The sequence below is a fragment of the Oncorhynchus clarkii genome, chromosome 27 (assembly GCF_045791955.1).
Source record: "Oncorhynchus clarkii lewisi isolate Uvic-CL-2024 chromosome 27, UVic_Ocla_1.0, whole genome shotgun sequence".
Taxonomy (NCBI): domain Eukaryota; kingdom Metazoa; phylum Chordata; class Actinopteri; order Salmoniformes; family Salmonidae; genus Oncorhynchus; species Oncorhynchus clarkii.
Genome location: NC_092173.1, coordinates 29,783,245 through 29,792,747, shown reverse-complemented (window position 1 = coordinate 29,792,747; position 9,503 = coordinate 29,783,245). Strand labels below are relative to the sequence as shown.

The 9,503-nt window shown below is 40.9% G+C and overlaps 1 protein-coding gene across 1 annotated transcript in view; it reads left to right on the top strand.

The window, feature by feature from the left end:
* LOC139385642 (calsyntenin-2-like) overlaps positions 1-9,503 on the top strand; it is a 483,955-nt gene that overhangs the window by 266,607 nt on the left and 207,845 nt on the right. The gene's annotated exons all lie outside the window — the stretch shown is intronic.

Here is a 9,503-nt window from a genome sequence, read left to right as displayed (position 1 = left end):
TATCACCAGTGGTGTAAAGTACTTAAGTAAAAATACTTTTAAATGCTTTTTGGGATATCTGTACTTTACCTTACTATTTATATTTTTGACAACTTTTACTTTTACTTCACTACATTCCTAAATAAAATATTGTACTTTTTACGTATGTTTTCCCTGACACCCAAAAGCACTCACTACATTTTGAATGCTTGGCAGGACAGGAAAATTGTCAAATTCACACACTTATCATGACAACAACCCTTGTCATCCCTACTGCCTCTGTTCTGGCAGACTCACTAAACACACATTCTTCATTTGTAATTATGTCTGAGTGTTGGAGATAGCCCCTGGCTATCCGTAAATTAAAAAACAAGAACATGGTGCAGTCTGACTTACTTAATATAAGGAATTTTAAAGTATTTATCCTTTCACTTTTGATACTTAAGTATATTTTAGCAATTACATGTACTTTTGATACTTAAGTATATTTCAAACCAAGTACTTTTAGACTTTTACTCAAGTATTTTACTGGGTGACTTTGACTTTCACATTTCTATTACTTTTACTTAAATATGACAATTGGGTACTTTTTCCATCACTTCTTACTACCACTGAGTCACACAGATGGATTGTCCCACAGAACAATAATTCTGAATCAGAGCACTTTATTCTGAAAATCTATTTTAAACCTTTTTTGTCCATTTTAACCATGTGTGATGAAATGTTTTCAATTTACTGCTTTTTAAAATCCCAACGAAAGAATTATGCAAATGCATGATTAGTTCTGAATCACAGCACCACCACATTCATGGTAAATGTGTGTACCCAGACACAAAGTATTTCTATGTCATAATTTATTTGTACTCCTCTCACTTCCTGTGTGAACGTGTCACATCCTTTAACTTCTCCATCTCCCACCATCTGCAGTGAGTGCTAGATGTAGTACATGGGTTAAGTGCTGGAGGGCTGTTGGAGGAGGTTTAATGCCCCGGTCACTGAATGTAGTAGCAGTTCATCTAGGATGTTAACCCCTGACCTCCTGGTTGTCCAGACTCCAGAGTGACTTGCAGGGCTAAGCTAGACAACTCATTCTAACGCCGCCATGTTTCTGCCTATGCGGTGGTTGTCGTGAGACGGTTATTAAACTTGTCACTTGTGATTCTGGGAAAGCCGTGTGTTCCTCACCTCCCTGCGCCGGAGGTTTGGGAACGACTAATTATCTCAACGGATGGCAGCACCTCCCCGCAACTGAGAGGATCGACACACACACACACACACACACACACACACACACACACACACACACACACACACACACACACACACACACACACACACACACATGAATACTCACTCACACATGCACGCACACACACATACAGATACATGCACACACACACACATACACACACACACACACACACACATATATACATACATACATACATACTGTACACATACCGACAGACGCACACACACTTACACACAAGCGAAGAGGATGTGAGCCAAGAGCTCATTAGCATAAGCTTTCATGATGCATTGTGATATCCAGTGCCTTCAGAAAGTATTCATACCCCTCGACTTATTCCACATTTCTTTTTATGTATTATTTTATTTCACCTTTATTTAACCAGGTAGGCTCGTTGAGAACAACTTCTCATTTACAACTGTGACCTGGCCAAGATGAACCAAAGCAGTGCGACACAAACAACAACACAGAGTTACACATGGAATTAACAAGCATAGAGTCAATAACACAATAGAAAAAAAGAAAGTCTACATACAGTGTGTGGAAATGGCGTGAGGAAGTAAGGCAATAAATAAATAAACACTGGAGTGATAGATGTGCAGAATAGGAATGTGCAAGTAGAGATACTGGGGTGCAAAGGAGAAAAAAAATATCAGTATGGAGATGAGGTAGTTGGATGGGCTATTTACAGATGGACTATGTACAGTGCAGTGATCTGTGAGCTGCTCTGACAGCTGGTGCTTAAAGTTAGTGAGGGAGATATGAGTCTCCAGCTTCAGAGATTTTTGCAGTTCGTTCCAATCATTGGCAGCAGAGAACTGGAAGGAAAGGCGGCCAAATTAGGAATTGGCTTTGGGGGTGACCAGTGAAATATATCTGCTGGAGCGCTTGCTGCGGGTGGGTGCTGCTATGGTGACCAGTGAGCTGAGATAAGGCTGGGCTTTACCTAGCAAAGACGTATAGATGACCTGGAGCCAGTGGGTTTGGTAACGAATATGAAACGAGGTGCAGCCAGCGAGAGCATACAGGTCGCAGTGGTGGGTGGTATATGGGGCTTTGGTGACAAAACGGATGGCACTGTGATAGACGGCATCCAATTTGCTGAGTAGAGTGTTGGAGGCTATTTTGTAAATGACATCGCCGAAGTCAAGAATCGGCAGGATAGTCAGTTTTATGAGGGTATGTTTAGCAGCATGAGTGAAGGATGCTTTGTTGGGAAATAGGAAGTCAATTCTGGATTTAATTTTGAATTGGAGATGCTTAATGTGAGTTTGGAATAGAGGTCAACCGATTATGATTTTTCAACGCCGATATCGATACCGATTATTGGAGGACCAAAAAAGCCGATACAGATTAATCGGCCGATTTTTATTTATTTATTTGTAATAATGACAATTACAACAATGCTGAATGAACACTTATTTTAACTTAATATAATACATAAATAAAATCAATTTAGCCTCAAGTAAATAATGAAACATGATCAATTTGGTTTAAATAATGCAAAAACAAAGTGTTGGAGAAGAAAGTAAAAGTGCAATATGTGCTATGTAAGAAAGCTAACATTTCAGTTCCTTGCTCAGAACATGAGAACATATGAAAGCTGGTGGTTCCTTTTAACATGAGTCTTCAATATTCCCAGGTAAGACATTTTAGGTTGTAGTTATTATAGGAATTATAGGACTATTTCCCTCTATACCATTTGTATTTCATTAACCATTGACTATTGGATGTTCTTCTAGGCACTTTAGTATTGCCAGTGTAACAGTATAGTTTCCGTCCCTCTCCTCGCTCCTCCCTGGGCTTGAACCAGCAACACAACGACAACAGCAACCATCGAAGCAGCGTTACCCATGCAGAGCAAGGGAAACAACCACAGGCTCAGAGCGAGTGATGTTTGAAACGCTATTAAATATTAGCGCAACTCTCATCTCGGGAGTTGATAGGCTTGAAGTCATAAACAGCGCAATGATTGACGCACAACGAAGAGCTGCTGGCAAAACGCACAAAAGTGCTGTTTGAATTAAATTAATGTTTAATGTTTAGGTATTTGTAGATGTCCACATATTCTAAGTCAGGCAGGCAGGTGCGGGCAACGATCGGTTGAAGAGCATGCATTTAGTTTTCCTTGCATTTAAGAGCAGTTGGAGGCCACGGAAGGAGAGTTGTTTGTTGTATGGCATTGAAGCTCGTCTGGAGGCTAGTGAACACAGTGTACAAAGAAGCGCCAGAAGTATACAGAATCGTGTCGTCTGCGTAGGGGTGGATCAGAGAATCACCAGCAGCAAGAGCAACATCATTGATGCATACAGAGAAAAGAGTTGGCCCGAGAATTTAACCCTCTGGCACCCCCATAGACTGTCAATTTTATTGTTAAAGCCTGAATTCAAAGCATGGAAACATGTTTTGAGAAAGTTATGCCTATTTATTGAAAATTAAATACAGAAATATCTCATTTACATAGATATTCACACCCCCGAGTCAATATTTTATAGAAGCAACTTTGGCAGTGATTACAGCTATGAGTCTTTCTGGGTAAATCTCTAAGAGCTTTCCACGCCTGGATTGCGCATCATTTTCCCATTATTCTTTTCAAAAATCTTCAGGCTCTGTCAAATTGGTTGTTGATCATTGCTATGAAACCATTTTCAGGTCTTACCTTAAATTTTCCAGTAGATTTAAGTCAAAACTGTAACTCGGCCACTCAGGAACATTCACTGTCTTTTTGGTAAGCAACTCCAGTGTAGATTTGGCCTTGTGTTTTAGGTTATTGTCCTGCTGAAAGGTGAATTCATCTCCCAGTGTCTGGTGGAAAGCAGACTGAACCAGGTTTTCCTCTAAGATTTGACTGTGCTTAGCTCCATTCTGTTTATTTTTTATCCTGAAAACCCCCCCAGTCCTTAACGATTGCAAGCATTCCCATAACTTGGTGCAGCCACCAATATGCTTGAAAATATGAAGAGGAGTACTCAGTAATGTGTTGTATAGGATTCGCCACAAACATAGCACTTTGTATATCGGGACAAAGAATATTTCAGTATTACTTTAGTGCCGTGTTGTAAACAGGATGCATGTTTTGGAATATTTGTATTCTGTACAGGCTTCCTTCTTTTTGCTCAGTCAGTTAGGTTATAATTGTGGAGTAACTACAATGCTGTTGATCCATCCTCAGTTTTCTCCTATCACAAACATTAACCTCAATAACTGTTTTTTCCTCATCACTGAGTGGTTTCCTTCCTCTTTGAGATAGGATTGGAAAACCTCCCTGGTCCTTGTGGTTGAATCTGTGTTTGAAATTCACTGCTCGACTGAGGGACCTTACAGATAATTGTATGTGTGGGGTACAGAGATGAGAGAGTCATTCAAAAATCATGTCAAACACTTATTGCACCCAGAGTGAGTTCATGCAACTTATTATGTGACTTGTTAAGCACATTTTTAGTCCTGATCTTATTTAGGCTTGCCATAACAAAGGGGTTGAATACTTATTGACTCAAGACATTTCAGGGGTTGAATACTTATTGACTCAAGACATTTCAGCTTCTCATTTATCATTACATTTTTACATTATGGGGTATTGTGTAGGGCAATGACAAAAAAAATCTAAATTTTTCAAAGTTTGTCATTTCCACATAGACATTTCAGGATTGATTTGCTCTTACAAAAAAAGTACGAATAAACCCTACAAAAATGTCCATTATTTAGGAAATGTTAATTATTATGTAGATTACAATTAATTGCCATGGTGACACCCCCCCCCCCCCCCCCCCCAGGGGTCTGTTGATGGGGGGAGAAAATGCCCAACATCGTTATGTTTGGAGGAAAAAGGGGGAGGCTTGCAAGCTGAAGAACACCATCCCAACCGTGAAGCACGGGGGTGGCAGTATCATGTTGTGGGGGTGCTTTGCTGCAGGAGGGACTGGTGCACTCCACAAAATAGATGGCATCATGAGGCAGGAAAATGACGTGGATATATTGAAGAAATATCTCAAGACATCAGTTAAAGCCTGGTTGCAAATGAGTCTTCCAAATGGACAATGACCCCCAAGCATACTTCCAAAGTTGTGGCAAATGGCTTAAGGACAACAAAGTCAAGGTATTGGAGTGGCCATCACAAAGCCCTGACCTCAATGCTATAGATAATTTGTGGGAACAACTGAAAAAGTGTGTGTGAGCAAGGAGGCCTACAAACCTGACTCAGTTACACCAGCTCTGTCAGGAGGAAACGGCCAAAATTCACCCAACTTATTGTGGGAAGCTTGTGGTTGGCTACCCGAAATGTTTGACCCAAGTTAAACAATTTAAAGGCAATGCTACCAAATACTAATTAAGTGTATGTAAACTTCTGACCCACTGGGAATGTGATGAAAGAAATAATAGCTGAAATAAATCATTCTCGCTACTACTATTCTGACATTTCACATTCTTAAAATAAAGTGGTGATCATAACTGACCTAAGACAGAGATTTATTACTACGATTAAATGTCAGGAATTGTGGAAAACGGAGTTTAAATGCAGTTGACTAAGGTGTATGTAAACTTCTGATTTCAACTGTAGATACACCTTCCTTTGGACTGAAATGGATTGGTCTCTATATTGTCATGTTGCCTACAAGACCCCATTGGGTTCTGTCTTAATTCAATAATACAGACTCTTTTGGTGTTGTGAGATTTTCTGCACCCCTTGGTCATTTGGATCCAGTTTAGTCTTTTTAGGCCCCTTTGTCTATTCCCGAATCTTTCTTCATCAACTATGTGTTATGTTGTGTTGTACACAGGGAGTAGGGAGATGGCTTGACGCTGGAGATGGTCTGGCACCGTGCCCAATGCATGCACACACACGCACACGCACACACACACATGCACACACTCTCTCTCTCTCTCTCTCTCTCTCTCTCTCTCTCTCTCTCTCTCTCTCTCATTGTCTCTCTCTCTCATTGTCTCTCTCTCTCTCATTGTCTCTCTCTCTCTCTCATAACCCTCACTGGCACTGTAGAGGGAAAGGAAGCCAGGTGTCTGCTTTAAGGCAGATGTGTGCCTGTGCCACTCCCCCTCTATCCCTCCCTCCACCCCACTCTTATCCCATCAACCATCCCTCCCTTCCTCCCTCCTCTACTCCCCTCCGATCCCCAGTGGTGTGTAACATATGTTTGCCCTCGTCCAGAGGGGGTGTCTTGGGAAGGAGGGGGAGATGCTTATGAGAGAGACACATTAATATGACAGAACAAGATGCAGAGGGATGTACTGCTCACCTCTGTTGCTGATGCTACATACAGTACTGTCTGGCTGTGGCACTGTTACTGCTGGGGCTAGCACTTAGCATTACCCTGACTGGCTGTGGCACTGTTACTGCAGGGGCTAGCACTTAGCATTACCCTGATTGGCTTTGGCACTGTTACTGCTGGGGCTAGCACTTAGCATTACCCTGTTTGGCTTTTGCACTGTTACTACTGGGGCTAGCACTTAGCATTACCCTGTTTGGCTTTGGCACTGTTACTGCTGGGGCTAGCACTTAGCATTACCCTGTCTGGCTTTGGCACTGTTACTGCTGGGGCTAGCACTTAGCATTACCCTGTCTGGCTTTGGCACTGTTACTGCTGGGGCTAGCACTTAGCATTACCCTGTTTGGCTGTGGCACTGTTACTGCTGGGGATAGCACTTAGCATTACCGTTAGCACAGTTGATGTCTGATTTATAATGGTTGTTTTGTGTGTGTATGCATAATTGTGCACGTGTGTGTGTGTGTGTGTGTGTGTACTGTCTATATTTGGGGGGTGTAGACTTGCAAGTGTTTGTGTGTGTTCAGATGGAAAGAAACAAAGTGTCCATAGGCTATGATCAGGGTTGGGTAGGTTACTTTCTAAATGCAATCCGTTACAGTTACTAGTTACCTGTTAAAAATTGTAATCAGTAACATAACTATTGGATTACCCAAATGTAGTAACGTAATCTGATTACATTCCATTACTTTTAGATTATTAGGCATTAGAAGAAGACAAACATGTATGTTACCAATTGAACAACATCTATTGCAGGATAAATCAATGTTAAAGTTTATATAGCTGGACATATATGGTGTTACATTTTACTTTATGGGCTGGTTATGTAGGCTTCTTCTAACCCATCACTTTCTACTACATATAATAATAAGATTCAATTCAATATTTACATTTAAAAACAAAAAGTTTATCAGAATTCCAGTCATTCCAATAAATGTTATACGCTTTGATCGTTAAGAATAGGACTTGGAAAAATGGAAGTATAGATAAGACAAATAGTTTTACCTGAGCATGACCCCAAAACTAAAGATTTATTAACCAGCCCTAATCTGTTGTTTATGATTTTGTTGTCATGGAGGACTGATTGGGGTCATTGATTCCAGTTGAAAAATAAATGCTGCGATCATGGAGTGGCATGCTTTGAACACTACTGAAAAGTGCTATTTACATTTTTATAAATGATGCCATATTCTGCATTTGTTATAGGCCTATTGTTCACCTTTTAGTTGGTGACATCTTGATAATATGCTGCTGTTTAAAGGGAAAATCCACAGATGAAACGTTAACAAAACGGTCGCCCCACCTCTGTTTTGGTAAAAAGCTGAGTAAAACAAGCTTATACTTTGGGTTCTCATGGAGTGTGAGAGTTGAACTAAGCTCATGAGGCATTTATAAGTTATATTCTTCAAGAATCAATGGCTATATATATATATGAGTCCAAAAATGGATGTAGCAACTACAATGGATGTGGCAACTACAAGTATATCAAAAGTGTACAAGTTTGAGCATGTGTCCATTAGGACTATTCGATTGAGCAATAAAAGCCCTACTTTTATTCCGTAGTCTGGGATCCACACTATGCAGCTGTTGCAAGAACACATTTTTCACTGGCTGTCCACTGGTTTCAAAAACAATGATTGATAGGCAGCTTAAACTTCATGAATTCAATCATTATTGGATTTAAATACACATGTAGATTTGTGAACAGACATTCACAACAACCACAATCCGTGAGGCGCAAATAGCTAAATGAGAGAGCAGAAGTGTGATTCACATTAACTCGCTATTTAGATATCAATAATAAGTGATATCTGTATCGCCGTAGACTACAACACTGCTGTCATCTTCACCTCCAAGCGTTTATTCAAGTTGGATAATCTTTGGATGCTGACAGCAGTCACACCATTGGATTACATGTAAACCGTTACTCCCCACCCCTGCCTCCTGCTGTCACCTGTTGTTGTCCACGTGGAATCGCTGGCCCGGCAGATGTCTGACAGGGCTTTGGAACTGACTCTAAGAGGATGACGTCAGTGTTATTATGATTGGCATTATTAATCCTAAACAATATACCAGGGCTGTTGTGCTCTTCTCACACAGCTCACTGGGGTATTGTTGTCATTTTTTGTATTTTATTTGTATTTTTTTCAAGCTCAGCAAATTACATTTTTGTGACCTTAATCCATCACCCTCTTGCCAATCAATCAATAAATAAATGTATTATGCAATCAGTTGATTTATTATACATGACCAGAGGAAAAGTATTGATTAACACATTGTGGGTTTAATAAATGTGGCTCTGATATGGTACAATTACTAAAATTGATGAGTAGAAGTATTTATCCTGGTAGCCAGAGGGTTATTCCTCAGAAGGCATTAGATTACCCTGGTATCAATGGGTTAACTAGCCAGAGGGTTATTCCTCAGAAGGCATTAGATTACCCTGGTATCATTGGGTTAACTAGCCAGAGGGTTATTCCTCAGAAGGCATTAGATTACCCTGGTATCATTGGGTTAACTAGCCAGAAGGTTAGGTTAGGGGAGGATTTGACCGGCAGGGATGTCCTTGTCCCATATCGTACTAGCGATTCCTGTGGCGGGCCAGGTGCGGTGCACGCTGACACAGTTGCCAGGCATACAGTGTTTCCTCCGACACATTGGTGCGGTTGGCTTTTGGGTTAAGTGGGCATTGTGTCAAGAAGCAGTGCTGCTTGGTTAGGCTGTGTTTTGGAGGATGCTTAGATCTCAACCTTCGCCTCTCCCCAGTCCATACGGGAGTTGCAGCGATGAGACAAGACTGTAACTACCAATTGGACACCATGAAATTGGGGAGCAAAAAGGTTTAAAAAAAGTACTTTATTTAACTAGGCAAGTCAGTTCAGAACAAACTATTATTTACAATGATGGCCTACACCGGCCAAATCCAGACGAAGCTGGGCCAATTGTGCGCCACCCTATGGGACTCCCAATCACGGCCGGTTGTGATACATCCTGGA